Source organism: Pholcus phalangioides, unplaced genomic scaffold (genome assembly GCF_987345545.1).
Source record: "Pholcus phalangioides strain wild (caught in Gottingen) unplaced genomic scaffold, Ppha-v1.0 ptg000030l_1, whole genome shotgun sequence".
NCBI lineage: Eukaryota > Metazoa > Arthropoda > Arachnida > Araneae > Pholcidae > Pholcus > Pholcus phalangioides.
In genome coordinates this window covers 2,411,801-2,435,602 of record NW_028301620.1, presented here as the reverse complement: position 1 = coordinate 2,435,602, position 23,802 = coordinate 2,411,801, and the positions used below count along the sequence as shown (strand labels likewise).

Below are 23,802 nucleotides of genomic sequence, written 5' to 3'. Positions count from 1 at the left end.
GTTCAGCATCCTCTCTCTCCACGGTGTCTCCAGACTCGAATCCGACCATCGTGGTGTTGCAGACAGAAGCGTGACTCGTCAGTAAAGACAATTCCATTCCATTGTGCCGTCCACATCCTTCTTTCATCGCACCATTGGCGGCGGAGACGTCTGTGGTTCTGCGTCAAGGGTAGACGAAGCAATGGACGTCTTGCGGACAGACCACTCTGCTGTAAACGGCGTCGAATGGTACGCGCAGACACTGGATGATGCGGTACAGACTGAATGTGCTGTGCTATGGTTCGTGATGTGGCTGAGCGATCCGTCACTGCCATACGCACAATACGCCTGTCATCACGTGAAGTGGTGCACTGAGGTGGATGCGATCGAACACGTCGGTCCGTCGTACCCTCCTGCATCCAACGATCACATATCCGCATTACAGTTGTTTGGTTTCGTCCAACACGACTACCGATTTCCCTGAAAGATAATCCACAATCTCGGTAGGCCACTATCCTTCCTCTGTCGAACTCGGATACTTGATCAAAAGATGATCGCTGTTTTCTACGAGGCATAATTGATCGTTTTTTGGAAAAAACACAATTGCCGTACTTCAAATCGTCGAAATCTCCAAGCCTTAAATAGCGCTTTGAAGTGGCGCCACAGGCGCGCGTGATGTACGTCTGCGCTGAAATTCTAATCATTTGTATATCTCACCTCCGCTAATGCATGTTGTAAATTTCATATTATTTGCATGCTTCCTTCAGGGTGTTGCATTTACGGTGGCCAGCAGTGTATATTATCATTTCCCCTGGGGTGGTGGGAGGAGCCAGGTGCGCATTTATAGTTTTTTCCGTCTGTGGGCTACACGAATTTTGCCCGTCTCTCATTCCAGTTAGATTTTCTTGACCACTCATTACTCGAGTTCGCCTCCCTGTGCAAAAACCCGCTTGGCCCCCCACCATTGTTACTACGCCTGTACCTCTTGGCCACACTTTTAATCACTCACATGACCACCACATCCTGGAGCAGGGCCCCTAGGTTGGGATTTTAGGAGAGTCACCCTCCCCCCCTCAAGCCAGACTTCCCACAAACCCTTCTATAGTAAATTTGTAGCATGGAAAAAAATTATGGCAATTGTCCCGTGTGTGAGGGCCATGCATTACTATTTTGGGCTCTCATATGGCCTCCACAGAAGTGGGGCTGCAGGGCAATTTTTTTTTTACTATCATAAATTTTTTTTCATGCAATAAATTCACTATAGAAGAGCCCGTGGAAAGTCTGGCTTGGAGACCCGCTAAAGATCCCTGCCTTAGGGCACTTCTCCAGGATGTGGGGACCCATGGACAATTACTTGCACACACTGTAGGCCACTTTTGGTCGCTCACTGACTTGTGTCCCTTGTCCTCCATTTCACTCTTTCGGTCATTCACATGCTTGCACAAACTCGGGGTCACTCACATGCTTCCAAACTCTTTAGATCACCCGCTACCTAACTCACTGACCTAGTCCCTCGCTCTCCCGTCCTATTTATTTTCTAAACCACTCATTCGTCAAATTTGCCGCCCCTCTTAATTTTCCACCCCGGGCTTATAAGCGCACCCCCCCCCCGTAAATATATGTCACTGGGAGGAGTACTGATATATTTTCTATACAAAAAAAATTAATTTTGAGCATGTATCTGGTATCACTATATTTTAGTATACGCATTTCAAAATCTTTAGGTATTTTATAATTAACTTACTTTAAAATCGGGTTCGATTCCCGGAGGAGGCAAATCACTTTTCTTTCCAAATATCAGTTTCAGCATTAACATCCAGAAAATTAAATTTCTCAGTATATTTCAGGCCGAAAAAATACCATCTCTTCATACAAAAACGCCAACTGGGGGCGAAAATTGCTGTAGTCAAGGGAGGCTGCCATGACTCCACTCAGCGCTTCACGCTACTTATGCGTGTTAAAAGGAATTGAAAAGTGTGTCTAGTGTATTGGTTAGCGCACTCTTGCCCGGTATGCAAGGGGACCCGGGTCGATTCCCGGATGAGGCAAATCACTTTTCTTTCCAAATATCAGTTTCAGCATTAACATCCAGAAAATTCAATTTCTCAGTCTAAAATCTAAGTTTTATAGTCACATTGTGCACTCGCCACACATTTCCAACAAGTAACAATAAGTTAGAAGTTCCGCAGAATATGGACGAGGTGTATGTGTGGCACAATGTGACTACTACTGAACAAGTAAAAGCAGTGGTTTGATGTTACAATATTGCACCTCTAATCCTCACCTTATCATAAAATATGGGTAATAAGTTTATATTACACCATTCCTCCTTTATAAAACATCGATTCAGCCGCGACACACAGCGTTGACGCACTATACGCACAGTAAAGCTAGGTCTAATACTAAATTTAAAGTCCTCTTTCCTAAAAACTTGACCAAACATCCTCTAGAATTAAAAGTGGCGTTTTCGGAATGAAATGTGCTACTGAGATCAAGGTATCATTTCTAAATTTCATTAGGAATTTTATAAAAAAAAAAAATCGATCACTTCATTGACAGAATAAAAATTATCTGAAAGTCTCACCTATAATATTGGCACTTCTGTTATTGAACCGATTTACCATCCACAGTTCCCTTGCGAGATCGAAATTCCTATAATATAAGGGTCAAAAAAAAAAAAATCGACACATAGAATATTGGAGAATTGCCGTTACCTTGTGAATTAATAGTCAAACAAAGGAATCGTGCTCAGCAAAATCAGGAAGCAAGGCCAGAAAAAAAACAAGTTTGAGGGAAAAAACAATATTCATCTCTAAGGTGGTTCCTGTTTGCCTTTAGTTTAAGGGGGTTGGTGCACGCAAATTTTCCAAAAAACAGTTTCCAATTTTTAAATACTATGAAATTTTCTGCGTCTAACTGATTAAGTTTTTGTTTTACCTGTAATAAAAATATTTTTAAAGTATTTTTACATTAACTGCTGGCAGGCATTACACATGCTAATGTTTTTCATTAAAATGAGTTTTTCTCAAAACTATGTTTATTGTTAGATAAGGAACATTTTTTTCGAACATCGCTCATTCAAATGTCATGAAACTTTGTGTGCCTCTCAACACTATAGTGTTACATACTTTAACACGAGCTTTTAGGATTTTAATTGTTGTTTTTTTATCGAAATTTAACTCCAACAACATGCAACTTTTTCAAAAATCAAAATTTGTCCATATTTTGTGCCATAAAAATTTTTTAAATAATTTTAATGAAAAATCCTCGTGTTAAAGTGTGTAACACTACAGTGTTGAGACACACAAAGTTTCATGGCATTTGAATGAGCGGTGTTTGAAAAAATGTTCCTTATCTGATAATAAACATAGTTTTGAGAAAAACGCATTTTAGTGAAAAACATTAGCATGTGTAATGCCTTCCAGCAGTTAATGTAAAAATACTTTAAAAATATTTTTATTACAGGTAGAACAAAAATTGTAACACAGACGCAGAAAATTTCATAGTATTGAAAAATTGGAAAATGTGTTTTTTGGAAAATTTGCGTTCACCAACCCTCTTAAAACAACGGTTGTTGAAGCTAGAGTTTTAACAAATCCTCGACAAAATTAAAAAAATTTTATATTCACCCACTGACGTTGCATTTGCGCAACGCTTTGTTTCATATAAAGAATTTTTATGAAATTAATTGAATAAATTTAAACAAACATTTTTGGAAATAAATTAGGTCTGAGTGCCATAGTATTTTTTAAAATTTGTAAAGAAATTTGATTTTCAGAAATTTATCCTAATTTTTGGTCCAAGATTTTTCTTTTCGATGATCAGGAACGTAAATTTTAAAAACAAAAATAAATTTTCCTTAAAATTTTTTTGTTACATGGGGGTACAAGGGCTTTTTAAAAATCATAACATTTTGTTAAAAATAACTTATTTCATGTTAATTGTAAATTTGTATCAATTAAAATGAAAAACAATGTCCAATTTTTTTTTTACTGCACAAATATGTTAGTAAAGAAACTAGTTATATATAAAAATTATATAATTTAGTCACATAAATTGGAAGAATGGTTAAAAATGAGCAAAGTGGGAACAGGCCCTTAACAAAGAGGGGTGGCAGAAGCAGAAGGGTCTCTAGCCTTGGGTTCAACCTAAAAATTTAATTTCAAGTACAAGAAAAAATTTAATACAAAATCGGTGTTAAAAGGGCTCGCCTAGAGCAGCGGTTCTCAACCTTTTTTGACTCGCGGAGCCCTTTTAAGTAAAAAAATTCTATGGCGGAGGCCAATTTAATTATTCATCAAAGATTTATTTTTACTATTTGAAAATATTATATTTTTTTTCAATTTTACTGTTTTTTTTTTTTTTTTTTCCTGGAGCCCCTGGACAGTGCACAAGGAGCCCCAAGGGCTCCGCGGAGCATCAGTTGAGAACCACTGGCATAGAGAATCAGATCGATGACGTGTGCATGCGAACACGTCTTCGATTATTTATAACTGAATTTTGCGCATTTACGTTTTCATGTGTAAGAAGCCAATTCTCGTCAATGCTAAATTCTCATTGTCCAAACATAAGAACAAAATTAGAAATTTTTCAACACTATTTTCTATAATAATGTACACTTTTTTTGGGTGCAAACTTCTAACAAAAAGTATTGTACATAAAATCATGTTTCTTAAAAAGGCCACAAAATGTCCGGGTAACAGCCCTAGCCGCCAAAATCGTTAAAACCAGTGACGCAACAAATATATTCATAACTGGACATGTGCCAATCCAAGATTTATACGACGAATTTCAGGAGCCCCTGTGACTAAAGTTTGGGTCGCAACCCTGCTTTAACCTAAATTGATACGACCTGCTAATCACTAGGGAAGTTAGTTACTATCGAATAAGTGAAGCAAACGAATAAAACTGCAGCAATTTAAAACTCACTGAAATTCCGAAGGATCTTCTTCGGGCGTCAAAAATCGGGCAAATAATTCTACGATGCCATCGAAACTTGCCGCAGCGACGGTTAAAATCGTCATCATCCAGATGCTGTCGATCAAAGTGCAACGAATGATGTCCATTTCAGATATAAACATGAGAAAATCCAATGGTCTTCGCAGATGAAATTTTTTTAAATTTCGAAATGGACTAAAAAGATGATCACTTATTTTTAAATTTTACTTGAAATATGTCGCTTCTGGCTAGTGGAAATTTGAAAACTATGGTGTCAGTCGCGGAATAGCAGCTGAGTTTCCGGATCCGAACTTTCCTACTTCCCTATTGATACAAATAATAAACAAAGCCCGTTGCCAACGCTGTTTATAACTTTGCAATTCATTTACATGGAATGAAGCTCACACACATTTCAATACCTTCGCTACAACTGTGTGAAAAAAACAACTTTACACGCTTTTTTTTCCTATCTGATTGATGAAATTCACGTGAGTTATAAATGAGAATCGAAGAACCAAAATCAAAAATCTAAAGCGCTTTTTGTACAGGGTGTCCCATAAATTCATAAACAGTTTAAAAATTCGTAAAAGTTGAAAGAATTGGTATATTTCAATGCTGTTTGCGAAAAAGTTATTCTCACAAAGGCGGATTTTTTTGTTAGAGCATAGCCTGCCTCTTCACACCTGAGCAAAAACTGACTAATAAAAAAATTTTTTTGATAGATTTGTGTACCTCAGGTCTCAACTTGAAAAAAGAATCATTAAAAACCCTGTAGATATATTAAAAATGAGTACAAGTGTACTCATTTGACAGGGTGATTGTAATTAAATTTCCTGTGTAGTCTGAGTACTTTTCCTCAAAAACTGCTTATCCGAATACAACCAAATTTTCCGAATATCTTAATGAGACCGTGGAAAAGAGATTTATGAAAAAAATAGTTCAATTTTCAACCCCCAGGTGAAAAAGTGGCACTTTCTTCTTGAATTTTCTTTTTTCCTCCATGGACCATATAGCTTATATACCAAGTTTCAATGGAATACGTCCTCCAGAACGGGTGCTTCATTGGTCTGAGCAGAGTCAGTATACTAAAACTACTCATGTGTGTGTGTGTATATATATATATATATATATATATATGTGTATATTTTTCGACATCTCTGAGAAAATTGGACTCTTTGTGCTGAGAGGAATTGATTGAAATATTGAACTTCAGAACCCGCTGTATGCCTCTAGGGGCGGGACAGCAATATATATGATTGATACTAAAACTACTCAGACCTATGTAGCGTCCGTTCTGGTAGACGTATTTCTATTGAACTTGGTATAAACGCTATATGGTCCATAGGAAAATTCAAAAAAGTGCCACTTTTTCACCTGGTGGTCGAAAATTTAACTTTTTTCTTATTTCATAAATCTCGCTCCCATGGTCTTATTAAGATAGCCTAAAAATTTCGCTGTACTCGGATAAGCAGGTTATGAGAAAAACTATATATGCACAGTTAATAAATTTATTTTTTATCTAACTTTTATTTTTTATAATAAATGATATTTTTTTTTTAATAATTACAAGAAAATAAAATATCATTCATATAGAAGTACAAAATAACCGAGGAGAAGTTAGTCTCATACTGGAACTTTAATTATAATCACCCTGTACAACACTTTATATCACCCTGTACGCACGGTCATATCGCCATACCGCAATTTCTAACCAGTAGAGTTGTGTGATATATGAAGGTGCCATCTATCGGTGGTTGCCCAGCATCGGTAGGTAAGGAAGTTTTTCAATGTTTTTCTGCCGGATACGAACCCATGGACGTTCACGGTAACCTTCATGGTGGAAGACAAGCATCTTACCACTCGGTGCATTTTTAATACGTGAAACGAATTGGATACAAAAATCAGTTCGATTATTTTTGTCGATAGAGGAGTGAGCGCTGCAGGAGTGATTTTCCGACAAGATTGATTGGACCTGTGAACCTTTCTTCAATCTCTATGGTGTCCGAAGTGTTCTTAAAGCTTCAGCCGTCGATTCGTGGCTGAGGTAAAACAATTTCACCTTCACCAGTTGGCGATGTCTCGTATTTGGAATCTCAATGTCCCGTATTTTTCTCGAAGAAATATGGTCAGCCTAATTTTACAGCACTCTGATTTGCATATTTCCAGTGATTTACTTTCGTGCAGCACCCTCTATGGTCGAAAATTTAAATTTAATTCTATTTGTCGCAAAAAAAATCCCCTCCCCCTTGTGGGAATAACAATTGTTGAGAATTCAAATACGCCCATTCCTTCAATATTTTCATGCATTTTGAAATTATTCACGAATTTATGAGACGCATTGAAAAAAAAAATTCTCCACTTATATATTACGACACGACCTCAGGAATAATTAAAAATAGATTTCGATGAGACTTGATTCAGAATCATCTCTCAGAGAGTGAAATCATCGTATGCTCTTGATTATGAAAAAAAATTATAATACAGTTAAGTGCTCCTCGAATTTTTTTACCATTTAATCAGCTCCAATAAAAAATTCGAATATTAATCATTGGGGAAGGGGGGAAACGTGATTATGTAAATGACTAGCGCAATATTTACGTCTACAAATTTCGGTATTGATAAAAAATGATCTCATGATTTATCTTTACAAGATTCATCGAAAGACTGGTTATTTGTGGAGATGAAGATTACAAGGATGAAAATTCATCACTGCCCCCACGGGGACACGAACCCCGGTCTCTCGCTTGCCGGACGAGTGCTCTACCATCTAAGCTATGGAAGCAGATAGAACATTTCAACCTTGGAGCGTATATATATATGTTGAAAAGCACCGTACATGGACGGCGTCAGCAATCAACTAATAGCTCGTGAATGACAAAGGCCAACCAGATGGCCATATGCATACAGAAACGTCCTCTCCACTTGTCAATACAAGATTCATCGAAAGACTGGTTATTTGTGGAGATGAAGATTACAAGGTAGAGCACTCGTCCGGCAAGCGAGAGACCGGGGTTCGAGTCCCCGTGGGGGCAGTGATGAATTTTCTTCTTTGTAATCTTCATCTCCACAAATAATCAGTCTTTCGATGAATCTTGTATTGACAAGTGGAGAGGACGTTTCTATATGATTTATCTTTATCTACGCAAAAGATATTTTTTCGCGCATTCCAACCACTAGCCCATATTAAACTTCTCAATAGCATCGAAGAAATACATCTTTATAGCCCAATGAGTCTGTATTCACTTTGTACTTTAGACATTTTCTCGAACTTCTTTAAAATTCTGTACGAATCGTTCAGAAATTTCGGTCATATACATATAGGTATACCTTATATTGGTAAATTTCCAGTGAAAATTCAGTCACGAGTACATTTAGGAAACTGACAAAAAAATTAAATAAGAAAAAAATATTTTTGATCAACCCTGTATCAGAAAAAGCTGCAAATGATTTGTGTAACTGTTCAAAATATTTTACTTGCTATTTCCAATGTTTGTATGCATATTTGTAAAATTTTCGCTCATTTACACTAAGATATGTATGTTTCTTCTAATTTTCATTGCACTTTTTTTTCCTTATAACAAGTAGAGTTATCAACCAAATTTTACAAAACTTAAGGAAAATTTGTTAACGTAGAAATTACACGAATTTATGAAACTATATATACAGTCGAATGTCGTTTTAACGAATACCGTTATAGCGAAAATCTCGTTTTAACAAACCCTTTTTTTTTAATCCCTCGGATAAGATTTACCACCTGGCAGTCGAGTGGTTAGGGAACTAGCTTCTCACTGTGCAGATCTGGGTTCGAATCCCGGTTAGAGGGCATGGATGCTTACTAACACTAACAAATTCCCTGGACGGATCATGCTGATCCCTTGGGAATACGTGAGGATCACGTTATCATTTTAAAAAAAAAAAAAGTTTACATAGGACCAATGCAAAAACCTGGAATTCCTTTATAACGAAATTTTTTCGTTGTAACGAAGTGATTTCTCCTGTCTCTTGGAGTTTTTCGTTATAACGGGATTCGACTGTATATCTGATACTTCATAAGATTATGAGCTCAAACCCCCTGCAGAGTTTATTTTTCTGTGAGCTTTGTATCTCTAAGCAAACTGAATATTTCTAAAAGAAAATGTTCAATTGAATTTTTAAAATTATTCATGTTGCAGAAAACCCTCTAAATTTCCGTATTCCTCCAGTAAAATCAGTAATTTTAACATTGATTTCTATGGGGGAATCATCCTGTACCTGTCCCTCAAAGTGATGCTGATGGTGACTAAGACATTTTTTAAGCGAAAAGCGTCATACTTTTTCGTTTTGTATCCTTTCTTCAAGGAAGAGCTTTAGAGTTGGAAGTGTGTGGGTAAAAACCTTGATTTTTAAATAGAGTTCAGCAAATATTTTCCTCGTTTTAGTAGCTGTTCATGCGAGTAGGCAAATGTTAAACTTAGTAACCTAATTTATTCACCGATTCATCGCAATCAGTAATTTAAAAATATCCAAGGTCATTTCTTTATCGTCTTTTTATAGCCTTTTCTGTTTGGTAATCTTATGTGAGATATCCAATTTTGGTTGCATTTTTGCGTCATTCTCGGAGCCATAAAAATATCTGCCATTTCCTTTCCGTATTCATTGTCCGTCTTTTATAAGGACCAAAACATCCTTTAGGAAGTTCGAATTTTTAATGTTCGAGTTCTGGTCGGCGCTATGGTGCTCGAGTGGTCATGGGACCAGGGGTCCCCAGTTCAAACCCCACCGTTGCCACAGTGGTGGTAAGTCGGCTGAAGTTGGTTTTCTGTGGTTCCCAACTTCAAGGCGCGAATGCGAGCCGATCTCCCCTTTAAAAATGTCTCGCTACAGAGCAACAGCCTACAAACAGTACAAATGTAATTCAATCATAACATCACTCACTTCCCTTCTGAAATATAGATGGCAGCACTGAAAAATCAACCCCAAACTACATATGCACTCAGACTGTTAGGTACACACACAGTTACACTTCCGGCACAACTCACTAGGTAGTAAATCCCCCATAAATGGTGATAGACCTGAGTTGTGCTCGGCTTGAAAGAAAAAAAAAAGATGTTCGAGTCAATTAGCTCGAGATTTAATACTAAGTTATGGGAGCAATGATTCCCTACCTATAACTTGGATAGCATATCGCGACCCATCATCGAAAAAAGACCCAATTTTATATTTACCTTGGCTTTTCCACCGAATCTGATGCAACATTTTCCATCAAAATACTTAAACATATAAAATTGATTCGTTTATTGCTCTGTTTATCTGTATATATAATTTATTTTCGGTGTGTTTGTGTGTTCTCTGTACAAATCTACAATTTTAGACCGATTGTCGCCAAATTTTGCATATATGTACGAAACAGGGCCCAAATTGAATTAGAGGCTACTTCAAAAGTTCTTCAGAGCGAGCTGGGCAAATGCCCGAAATGGGCAAAAAAAAAAACCTGTCTAACAACAATGGTTTCTTGGCCTCAACAACAATGAATTTTAGAATGTTTACTTTGGTTACCGTGGTTCCCTAACAATGCGTTTTAGACTTGAAAATTGCAATAGTTTTTTATTTCTTTAATGATGCCAGTATATGGGGAAAACCCGGGCAGCGCCGGGTATTGCAGCTTCAATTAATAAAATTTATTTCATTTTTCTTTTATCTTTTCCGACCAAACCCCAAATACAGTTCTTTTACATTCCAGTAGGCCTACTCATCGACAGTGGTCGGGTGAAGTTGGTGTTTTCTGTGTTAGTTCTGAAGTTTTCTGTGGTTCCCAACTTCAAGGCACGAAAGTGAGCCGATCTCCCCGTTAAAAAGTCTTGCCACAGAGAGCAACAGGCCTGCAAACGGTATAAATATTCCTTCATTGCACTTCACTTTTGAAATATAGACACTTCTGGCAGCACTGAATAATCAGACACGCACTCAGACTGTTAGGTATACTTACTTACACTTCCGGCACAACTCACTATGCCCATGGCGATAGACCTGAGTTGTGTTCTGTTTAAAAGAAAGAAAGAAGTACTCACCGACAGGTCGGGCCCAGTAAGAAACTGAGTAAGAAAACTGTTTCGGATTTTTGCAATAAATTCTTGGATTTATTGCAAAAAAATCTTTTAATAAATTTAATATTTGACATCAACGGGTTGAACAATACGAAATGATAAAATAGATTTAAATAATAGAATGGATTTTTCAATTTTTCTTAGCATTTCTCGTGTGTAGGGCTGCAAGATTTCAATTAAAATATAGGGCAGGTTTTTCTTAGGGAGTTCTTAATCTTGAAACATATTGCACTGTTGAACTGAAAACTTGAAACACAGAACATAGCGTTCATTAAAAGGACATTTTAATGAATGATTCAGGACATTTCTGGAAAGTGCAGGATTTTGTCTTTCTTTCTCTTAAACCGAGCACAGTTGGCACAACTCTGGTCCTATCGCCTCGGGAAATTTACAACCGAGTGATTTGTGCCCGAAATGTGAGTGTGTGTACCTTACAGTCTGAGTGAAAATCTAGTGTTGTGCCTGATTTTTCAGTGCTGCCATCTATATCTGAAATTGTGAGTGACGTGTAATGATTGAATATTTGTACCGTTGTAGGCCAGTTGCTCTCTGTGGTTAGACTTGAACTTCATTTTGTCTGCAACAGATCATATCACTGCAATCATTGAACCCTCCATACACTTTCGAAATACGATTGTTTGTACAAGAGAGAAATCTCCTAGTTTTTTTCTTTGAACAATGATAAATTATTCAAATTTTAAAAAAAAAGAGCTTTTCAATGGAAAATAAATTTCTTCTGATAAATTTACAGAACCTCCCCGTATCATGCTTACAACTTTTGATAGTAGTAGAAAATACCCTAGTGAACCCTATTATAAATGAATTTTTTTTTTTTTATACAAAAAAATTTTTTTGTGATAATTTTTTTTTTTTCTTTAAACGTCTGTGCCATCATATTACATAATCCCAGTTGTTCTCCTATGCTTCACAACTATTATTTTTGTTTTCTCATAAATAGTTCATAGACTTATGGTAAATGATAGGCTTCAAACATCTAATCTCTTTTCAATTATGTACAATGTCTAGCCATTGATTCTTTCTCTTGAAATCCCAATACGCAATACGGGACAAAGGAATAACGTTCCAAAAAACTTTTCTGTACGCTAAAAAATTTGAACTAAAAAAAGACGGCAACCCTATTCGTGTTATAACCGTTTTCTTATAAACTTGCAAAATGAAACGCGTGCACATAGTGACTTCAGTCACGATTTGGAAATTCGGTCTTAATTTATTTTTATGTGACTGCGGGCTGTTCGCAAACAACTTGAATGGGTTAAAAGTGTTTTTCTGAGTAAGCACGTTTGCTCTCTTGCGTCTCGTTTCTCATTTATTATACAAACGCACTCGATTCTTTCATTAGATTACTAAATACTACACATACAAGTGCGTGTTCTTAGAAAAAATAGCAATAATATATTATAGGCCTACTCTCTGTCATATATCATTGACTTCGGGTTGAAATTTTCCTGCTGCAACTCATCTTTTCGAACAAATAAAAAATCTTCCCTAAATGAACACTTGCGGAAATATCTGGTTTTTTTTTTTCATCCTTGAATATCTTTTCTTTTCGATTGTCTTACGCAGAGAAGCATGAAAAGATCTATACAGTAAAAATAAACACGCTTTCAAAGCTCAAAATGGCAGCTAAAGTAATTTTCTGCGTAGAAAAATAATATACAGTAATTCGGTTGCTGAATATGTAGAGCATATTTTTTTTTTTTGAGAATTACAGTTGAATATCACGCTTTCTTCTATTCAAGTTGTCCATGCATTTCATGTCCACAACACACGTGCGTACTCATATTGTCGTATTCATGTTGCTCACCGAATAAGGTGCTAAGCGAGATGCCACGGGTGCTCCCCAATTGTATATATTCCCCCACACAATACTTCTATTTTGTATATTTTCATTAAATCCGCCGGAGCGAGTGAACTCAACCCAATAAAACTGATGCTGGCTCCTAGTCGTCGCAAGTTATCAAACCCATTTGCTCACCAATAAGGTGTTAAGCGAGATGACTCGCTCCAATGGATATATATATATATATATATATATTATTTCACAATAAGATTCTCATTTCTTTTTCTTTTTGTATCCTGTGTATATAATATGGCAAGTGTAAGATAACAGATGAGATGGCTGGGGGGGGCTCAATTGCTTTTAAAACATACCTCCATCCTAATATGTGTACATTCATCTTAAATAAACCCCGAAACTTCTCCAACTCCTAATCTCATCTCGTCTGTAATCACCACAAAATTTGTTAATCGCGACAGTACCCGATTGTCCGGGGAAAATATGTTGTAAAAAAGTTTGTACGTTTTTTTTTGACACTAAATAAAATGTTCCAGACTCTGCCACGAAGCTGGGCTGGAAGAGATCTCGGCAACGGGATAAGTCCAGTAGCAAAGTTCTGGCGTTCATTCATTCAGTTGAATATCACGAAAAAACAGAAATATATAGGTGATACAGTGAGCTGTATTCAAGTTACTTGCTGAGAGCAGCTCGATGATCAAGGATTTTCCACAAATTGATACGTCAATTATTTTCTGTAATATGGTTAATTCGAAAATAAGCCCGCAGCATTATAGCGAAGACGCGTGTCTGATGCTATATAAGAGACGTTCTTGAGCATAACACGCGTGCATGATGATGACAGAAAATAATGGAAATACGGATTTGCGAAAAATCGCTCATCACCCAGCTATTTTAAATAAGTAACTTGAATACAGCGCAATCTATCGCGTACGTCTTTATTTTTTCCATGATAATTTTTCACCTGTGATTTCCGCAAAGGTTGCTTTCTATAGTTAGTTGACAATCAAATTATAAAAAAATGCAAACGATATCTTTCGCGCATGCGTACTTAAAAATTATTTTCTTTAAATACTCATTATCTCAAGGAACATCAGATACTTCTATTTTAAATTTCAGTATATTATATAAATTTTACATTGAGAAATTCTCTATAAGTTTCGTAAAATTTGTTCGCAAACTCCATTTTTTATAAGCAAAAAACGCTGAAAATTAGAATGTTTATAAGAAAGATTCATACGTTTATGAAAATGCACGCAATTTTTACGAAAATACTTATAAGCATTGAAATTATCAGGTAAAATATGGAGAGTTTCAACCTATTTGCAGATGTTTCTGATACAGGGTTGATCAAAAACATTTTTTCTTATTCAATTTCTTGTTGGTACCCTAAATGCACTCGTGACTAAATTTTCACTGCAAATTGTAAATACAAGCACAGAGTTTGCATAACTAAAATTTCATCGAGTAATTTTCTAGAAATTTGAAAAATTTCTAAACTCTTCAAAGTATCCCATGACTTATGGCTATATATAGTGCATCGCCTTTAATATGTGTCTTAAAATGTAAGAAATAAAAGTTGATAAAAATGTATTTTCTCTAATGAAGTGTCATTGGAAGCTGAACCCTCAACTTGAAGTTTATAAGGAAGGCATCCAAAATTACGAGTAAAAATTATATTGACAGGATCGTGAAATTCTATTGTTTATAAACAGGAATCATGCGTCAAAAAGATTATCAATGATGAAAATCTAGAGATTTCCTGGTGTCAACATACAAATCATAATCACTTTGAAATAGGAAAAAAGTGAGAGAATCTCTTCTAAGTTTTTTTATGGTCACGTATGTGCCATTCAAGTGCATTCATTAGTATGCACTCTTTGCAAACGATGGATTTTGCTTTTTTTTCTTCCTCCAGTAAACTTGTGGACACTTATGACTCATTGCTCCGAGTTTCCGCAGGTTTTGATGCGAACATTCGTGTTTGGGAAAAGCCGTGAAAGAACTTGGTTAGTTTTTTAAACGTCAAATTTTTTTTGTGAACATTGGGCAATTTCATTGATAATTTTTCCATTTTTCAGAAAGTAAAACATTTCACCAATGTGTAGATTGCCACATTGAAACACGTACACATAAACGATGTACATTGCTTATTATTATTGAATGCAGTCAGGATATGATATAAAGAAAATTGTGTTTGCATTCTTCATATTACGTAATATATCCAAAGTAATTTCAATGCAATTATGAACAATTTGTCTTACTTTTATAAAACCACGTGAATTCTCTCAACTATTTTTTTTTTCATGTATTTTTTTCCTACAGGTTACTCTGTTGACTTTGCGTTATCGGATTGAGTGATGTGCAAAAGTATCGATTAATATCATTGTCTGAAACATTGCTCACTAACTTGTTGGATTGGCTCGCTTGATCATAAATTTTCAAGAAGTGAAAATCTGTAATAAAAATGCTCTTCAAGGGACTGACTTAATATGAAACATTTTCATTTGTGCAAATATAGGGTGTATGTTCCCCTTTTCTGAGCTATCTACAGCTGTAACTAACATCAGAAAGCTGTGAAACTTGAGAAGAAAATAAGCAGTTCTAACATACTAGAGCAATGTTTCCCAAAGTGGACAATATCGCCCACGACGGGTGAGGAGAAAAAAGCGATATGGAACAAAAAGTTTATTAAACCATATTCTAGAGCAGTGTTTCTCAACCGCCGGGCCGCGGCCCGATACTGGGCCCTGACATCAGTCAAACCGGGAAGTGAGTTGTTCGCCGCTTCATTTTTACCCATTTATTTCCTATTAGTCGTGTGTATGACCGGGCCTTCCAATCACACAAACAAAAAAATCAACAGGGCCGCAAGCTTCGGAACCACTGCACTAGAGCACGGGTTTTCAATGCACAGCCCCCAGGTGAAAATCAGCATTAACTTCGTGTAAAACGGTTTTTTCCTAACTCTCCCCGTTCACTTTATGACCTGCGACTCAGTTTCAGAGCACTTAAGCGACCCTCGGTGCAGTTTCACACCACTTTTGTTACCCGCGGCACTGCTCCAGATCACTAAAGCGGTCCACGGCACATTTACAGATCACGTTGGTGACCTGCGATGCTCTTTCAGATCAATAAGGCGGCTCGCGACACGTGTTCTAACCAATGAAGTGGCCCGCCCTCTCCTAAAGGTTAAGCCTTCCCAATATTTATGATCTTTATGATAGGTCATTAGTAAATCAGAAATTAATTCTCACAAAATTCATGAAAATTTGAGAAATTAACTTTTTTTTCATTTTGCCAAGATTTTCTACTAATTTCGCGGCGTTCAAAGCGCAATACAGGGAATGGACAATGTCAAACAAGGTCAAACAAGAAAATAAAAATTCCCGCCCATACTCGCGCAAGAAAAAGACAATGAAAATTGCCTCGCGCAATATATTTGAAGGTATATTCCTTTGTTGTGGTTTTTTTCGACTTGGAGGAAAAATTGCTTAACGAGGAAGACGTTGTTTGTAGCTCTGCCTGTTATCATCCTCAATCAGTGAATTACTTAGTGGACATTCGCGTGTTCCTCTCGAAAAAATAAAATGCAAAAATCTCTGCTGCCATTTGTGAACTTGAGCCAAGACGAGCACGCGACATATTAATTGCAGCATATCTCCCTCTTGCCTACAACTGTATACGAAATGCTCAAACATGAATAACACTACATAATAGCATTGTTCGCACTGACCTTCAATGAGTTTCCTCGTCAAGATGGCCAAACGCATCGTCAAATAACACGACACTTCTCGAAATATTTTATGAGAATTCTGGAAAACTCTTATTCTACTATTAATGGATAATTCGCGAATAAATCCGCTGGGGCAGTGTTTCTCAAAGTGTGCGTCACCAATCTTTCTACAGGGCGCCGCGGCTAGCCGAAGATATTGATTTGTGTGCCTATTTATGCTTCGAAGTTCTGTTATATGGGAAGTATCCCCCAAACTATTCTGGAAAGCCGTGAATTGATCATGAATTGGGCAAGAAAGCCACGGGTGAGAAAAGTTTGAGAACCACTGCGCTGGGATGATGTTAAAAGTTATAGAAATGGACAAAATCTGCGAATTTCAGTATTGAGACTTATTTTAAGGCACCGTAAACACGGGCTAGTTTAGTCCTTGGGTCTCTCCTCGTCCCAAAATGATAAAATAGTAAAACATACTCTTAAAACACAACCCAGAGCCTGGGCCATGTCTTATTTTACAGTGATTTTCAAAGTGTGTATTGTTGCTCCTAGGGGGTCCGTCAACCTCTGTCAGGTGAGTCTCGGAGAAATGATACATTGATGCAGCCCATTCAATGCTTTGAAAAGATTCTTTTCTAAGCTATCGTGGGGAGCCGCGGATAAACTATGGCAAAGTCATGGGTGTGGAAAGGTTTAAGAAACACTGCTCTATAGACAGCGCATAACAGGGGAACTTTTATTATAGATTCGTCAGGGCAGTAGCGAGAGGCCCGCCCGAAATGTGAGAATTTATATGGAGGGGCAGAAGCCAATCAATGTAAGTCAATAAACATAGAAAATGAGATATAAAAAGATCTTTTTATTTCGTGGTCAGTATAAGCGGAATGCTTTTTATTTTGCCGCTGTGATGGTCGAGTGGTCATAGTGTTGGACTCGACAGCAAGTGCCTAAAACTGACCATGACCCCCCGCTCTGTCATCATAGGTGTAATAAGCTGGTCACCCAGAGGGTTTGGCCATAGCCCACTAAACAATTGAATGTCTAGCCGGCTAGTTTTACCAATGGTGGAAGAGTGATGCGACGCCCGAGGAACACTAACACCTTCTATAACAGAAAACCTCCGCGCGAAGATCGTGACGTCACTGAAGTCGTACAATTCACCTAGAACTCCTTAATACATGATATGAAGGCGTCTTATAATCATTGAATAAACTGCAAAAAAACGTAAAGATTTCGAATACGTCGGACTGCTAGTATATCCAATAACTACAGGTGAAATGGACGACTTCAGTGACGTCAAAGCTTCGCGCGGAGGCTTTCTGCTATAGAAGGTGTTGGCATTTAATCACCGAAAGACCACCAGCGGACAAGAAGACACTCCCAGATCACCTAAATGACCGGCGGCACATTCGCCTACAACTCAAGTTACCTGGAACGCTGCTAAAGTGGCTCCAAGATCACATAAGTGACCCGCGGCACATTTCCAGACCATTTAAATAACCTGCGACCCATTTGAAGATAACTTAAGCAGCCCGCGGCACATTTCTAGATCACTTAAGCGAACAGCAACACGTTTGCAAACCAATGATCGGCCCGCACTCCCCAAAATGTTAATAGTAGCTTTGACATATAATTTATGGTCAAGCGTCTTTTTTCATCATGACCCCCCCCCCCCCTCCCCGCCACCGAAATACCGTCTGAAAGAAATATAATCTGTTCTGGCTGCGGTCCTGAACTCTGTATTTTAAATCCTTTGACCAAGGGCAACTGACCTCAAACTCCAGCGGTTGAGAACTGACCCTCAAATACTTTACGAAATCAGTTTCCAAAACTGAATTTTCAGTGATCGGAAGAGGGAAATTATTAAATCGAAATTTCATCATAAATGATACATTCGGAGTAATCATGATGGCGCACAATAATGAAATTCGTATCATTTTGTCTATAAATGTAATAACCAGGATCCTGATGTTGCTGACATTCGCCTTTTTTTCTATCTTTTGAATTTTTCGGCTTTTTCCACTGTTAGTTTTTTTGTTTTTTTTTCTTCTTTTGGCATTTTCAGAATATTTTTTCACTTTTTTCATTTTTTCACTATGGAAAGAATTGAAAAAATTATGTGAATATGCTGATTCCATTGAGTAGTGGAAAAAATACGCTTGAACTTCTTGGAAAATAAAAAAATAAAATGTTTTTGGCTTTTCTCTATCCACAGGCACATGATTTTCTCGGGGGGTTTCAGTTTTCGTTTCTTACTATACAAAAAAACGTACCCTCCCCACTCCCAGTGCGACGTCATGGCTCCCAAATCTAGTAACAGCCCCCCCCCCCTCCCGGTCAGATTCTTCAGGTGTTCCCTCAATAGTAAATTTCTTGTGGAAAAAACAAAAGTTGATAAGAATCGTCTCAGGTCCCCGGACCGGAGCCCTGATAGCCCCACCCTGGTGGGGCAGGGGCATAACGAAAGTTTTCCGAACCGAATACAACATACTAATTCATGAAATGTAACTCATTCGTGAGAAAAATTGTAATTTCTGATGAAATCTAAATGTGAGGAAAACAATTTACATATGATTTTGATATATTGTCAAAACTTTTTCTTCCGACTTTCGAACATAATCCGTACATGGGATTTTTTTCCAATTTTTAGGGCATTTTTCAAGTTTTAAGTCATTTTTCCAAATATTTTTAGCAACAACATCCGAGCCTTGGTATCATAATCGAAATTGAAGATGAAATCGATTATGAATTTTATCTGATTTATTATTGATTTCAATATGTGATTTAGGACTTTATACTCGAATTAAGATTTAATATGGAATATATAGGATTATATGCTTGATTTCCGATTGTATACGTAGATTTGTGATCTCGCAATTGATTTTACACTTAGATTATGATTTTACACTTAGATTATGATTTTACACTTAGATTATGATTTTACACTTAGATTATGATTTTACACTTAGATTATGATTTTATAGTTGTTATGATTGTAATGTATATTTTGTAATGTATGCTTTTTTATGAATAAATTGCCAGAGGTATCCAGTCCGTGTGGACAATGAGCCGATATTGCCATATGGCGATGTGGCCTGGGTATCTTTCGGTTTGACGGTATCAACTAAGGCTCGGATTTCTATGTCTCTGCATATTTTTTTGATTTTTCATATTTCGCTATTTTTGCGCAATAAAGCATTTTACCATGATTTTCAGTCATTTTAAGGCATTTCTTCATGATTTTTTTTAGCAATTTCAAAGCATTTTTTTCATGGTTTTTTAGCAATTTCAAAGCATTTTTTCCATGATTTTTCAGCAATTTCGAGCCATTTTTTATGATTTCCAGAATTCAAGGAGAATCATTTTATTAGAATAAGACGTGGAACAATTTATGCAGAAAAGACAATTATTTCACATATTTTCAGTTTCAAGCCAAGTCTTTGCATACGATTTCGTTTGATATGTCAAGCGTCACAAGCTTATCTTTTATCTATAAATCTCTCTTTCTTTAACCTTGAAAATGGCAAAACACATTCTCATTTAGATGCGTGAGACGAGTCTAGTCTGTAGTAGCATCATTTCTACCGCGTGAGGTGAAGAAGTTATTAATTTAAGTGAGATATGAATCCAAGCAAAAAAATGAAAAATAAAGTAAAAATTTTCACGTTTTCTCTCTCTTGGATACACCTACTATATACTCTCACCTACACAGCAGCTGTATAGATTATTCAGATTTCTCTGAAATTTCGCACGATTAACATAAGTCTTGATTACGTTTAAGGGTTCCGTGAAAATACTCAAAATGAATATTTTAATTCCAGTAGGAATAAAGGCACTTGAGCTTTTGTTTTTGAAAACATACTTTTAGATCAGTGTTTCCCAAAGGAAAATATCGCCCCTGGTGTGGGCGATGAAATGGGGGGGGGGGGAGATAGACTAAAGATTATTATTATTAAAGATATCACCTTCCCCCACCCACAGAGTTAGAATAATATTTCTAACTCTGTGGGTGGGGGAAGGTGATAGAAGCTACGGGTATAACATAGGATCCTATGGATCAGCTTGCGTTTGAGGGAGCGACGAGAGAAAAAATTTCTGAAGAAGGAGCGATGGAACAAAAAGTTTGGGAAACTACGTTTTATATGCTTAGATGTCTCACTGTCTTCTTACTTTCATACACAGGGTAATTACTTAATTTACCAGCATTTTACTGGTGAACCGTGGATCCTAGAGGTATACGTCCAATTAGAAAATGTATCCAAATGACGTGTAGAACTCAGATACGCCATTCATGTTGCCAGGGGTTGTATAGTTATTAAATTAAAAAAATAATAGCTTTTTATACGGCCACCCCGTCCTCCAAAGACCAGTTAGGAAGTTGTTATTCTGTCTCTTCTGAAGTCAACAAAAAAAAATAGTTCCACGTTTCCAAGTGCAATATTCGCTGAGATATTTTAATTCAAAAATCTTGGAGAAAAGTTGGGAAAGAACAGCATAAATCAGGGAAAGAAGCGTTGTTCGTCACCGCGACTTGTTTTCGCTCCTAGTAGATTCCAGTTTACAACCGGCCTTAGGCTTGAATTCAAAAATAAATCCGATGAACTTCCGAAGTTCATAGGATAAATATAAAAAGGATGAAATATTAAATTCCTTTACTGCATGAAACGAACGTGATTTGATCAAAAAGAAGTTCTTTGATTCCCACTGGGATCGTAACTGTTATTTCTTTATCCAGAACAAAAAACAATAAAAAAATTAATGGATTGAGTAGGATAGTTAACATTTTCACTGATATCGACGAGATATCTCGCCTCCTTGAAAGCCGACAACGACCGACCGTTATAGATATTTTGGAAATTTGATTTCTCAATGGGGCATTTTCCAATCTCCCACCTTGCAGCCACTATTACTACTACTTGACCGTACATGCACCTCGTATACTTTCCTCTACGGAATTTCTAACGAATTGGTACTTGCCGGAATGTGCGCGTACGTGTTGTGAACCTAATCTGAAGTTTGTTTTTGTGTAATTTTCTTGTTATGTGTGGTGCTGCCGCTGCCATCAGCCATCAACCGTTAGGAAGAGAAGTTGTCAAGTTTTAGGCAAAATGCAAATATGGTGTTAATCATATCTCTTAAGAACAGGAAATTATTCAAATGAGAAGAATTGGTAATCATAAAAAAATGAAATGAGTAATTTGTTATCCGTATTTACCTTATTTTCCTCAACAGTTGTGATATCCAAACCATGGTGGATAGATTTGAATATGATGAAAATGTGAAAGAGCAATATTATCGAACATGAACAATAATTTAGCGAAGGAAAAATAATTTACATGCCAGCTAATAACTTACGAATATCTTTGAATTCGATGAATGGCTCTTTGGAGTCATCCTTGGGTTTGAACATTTTACCGATGAGGTCGAAGTAACCAAAGACGAACAAGACGGCCAATACGCAGAAGAGTATGTCGCCGAACTCAGATGAATGTTGAGTGGATGACGGGAGAGCGTTCATCTTGTTGAGACAATGTTGCTGCCGCCTCCGTTGACTTTGGTCAACAGTAGTCACGACATCAATGACGCCTGTCGTCCAAAAGGATAAAAGTAATTCATAAAACGACGACATGACTTTTTCCTTTATCTTCTTCGCGGATATTTGCGTTCAAGGTTGACAATTTCGATAATTCGAAGACGCCGAATTAGTGTCACAATAAAAACCACTACCAATCGATCCTTTAACTGAGCGTGGATATCCACCCCGGGTTTGTAGAGTATTTCTGGCTATATCAGTGTCCGTTAAGATCTCTCATTTCTGCCAGGGATCCTAAAAATACATATATACACATTTTTTTTTTATATTTCCAGACTGCTTATGGTCATGTTGGATAAAAGAAAATAAATTTTAAATGAATGGAATTTATACAAAAAATTGTTTGTAAATTTTCTCGGAAAACCTGTTAGAAGGTTTCAATTTGTTCAAACCTGAGAAATCGAGGTCATGAACGTGTTTGAACGATGCCTAGGATCAGCATGTAACCCTTTAACCCTTCAATCGTCGAAGACGTGTTGACGCGTCATGAAAATTCCTTCGAAAACGGGCAAGGACGTGTTGACGCGACCAAAAAATTCTCTCGAAAACGGGCGAGGACGCGTCAACGCGTCCTGGTCAGGCCAGTGCTTTCCCCTAGTTGCTTTGTCTGAGACTTGTCACCCATGCTGTTTGACGAGCTCCTCCCTCTGCATTCAGTAATGCTGATCTCATTGTAGGATGCTCTTCACTGACACATAATACAGCAAGCAGACATGAATAAAGGAGACTGTGTTCTCTATTATGTAGTATAATAGAGAACACACATAAGAACTTGAATAGCGAAATCTCTGTGCGGGTGTGTGTGGTTATAACTGTGAGTTTAAGAAAACTCGTTTTTTTTTCTTGTGTGAAGAGCACTTTTTCTTAATATTCCCAAAGAACTTCGGAAACATAGTAATATAATTGATTGCACTTGTTAAATACAGCAATAGTTCTGTCAAGTTCAAAATTTTAAACTTTTAAAATTAACTTTCTTTAGAAATTACAAGATTTCTTTCTTTAAAAATTATCATTTCTTGAATAATTGTAATAATATTTTTTGTAATACTTCTTTGATAATATTTCTTAAATGATTCTTGAGAGTTCGAGAATCATTCAAGAATTGAATAAGTAGGTTAATTCAGTCAGGGCTGCAGCCATAAATTCGGCAAGCCCGACAACATCCATTTTGGCACACCTCTGGTCCGTCACACCTTACTTGTTTCATCTTCCCCCAGGTCCGTAATTAGCATTTCTTTCCGGGAGGTGCACTATGATGATCAATTAGCAAACAAAATGTTTTTTTGCATTTACGTTGTGAGAAAAAATATATTTTCTTTTTCATTTTTTAACCTTAAAAATAGTCTCCCTTTTCAACCCCCCCCCCCCCGCCCGTTTTACCGGGTGTGTTGAATATTATGACTTTTTAACAGAAAAATGGCTGGTATCATAAAACCCTTGAGATTTAATTTCTAAATCACTGCAAATTTTTCATCTTTATATACTGTAGCCTCCCAGAAATCGATGTAGTTTCATTACATATGGTGTTCTGATCGAATAAAACAACTCTTTCTCGATTTTTATTTAACATATTCTACTATCTCAGCATTAATACCGTGATTAAGTTTGAGTATATCAGAACATGCAACTTTTCATAGAAGATCACGCAACTCGTGGTAGCGTA

General features: G+C 36.9%; 1 long non-coding RNA gene across 2 annotated transcripts in view; it reads right to left on the bottom strand.

Annotated features, from left to right (window-relative positions):
* Positions 1-23,802, bottom strand: part of LOC149067447 (uncharacterized) — a 43,314-nt gene that overhangs the window by 11,756 nt on the left and 7,756 nt on the right. Inside the window, exons 1-2 of one of the 2 annotated variants that reach the window (XR_016195347.1) lie at positions 4,909-5,264; positions 2,564-2,631 (exon numbers count right to left, since the gene is read on the bottom strand). This is a non-coding gene — a long non-coding RNA (uncharacterized LOC149067447). Of the gene's footprint in view, positions 1-2,563; positions 2,632-4,908; positions 5,265-21,901; positions 22,374-23,802 lie in introns of those variants that run through there. The other variant, XR_016195346.1, reaches the window with a different exon arrangement.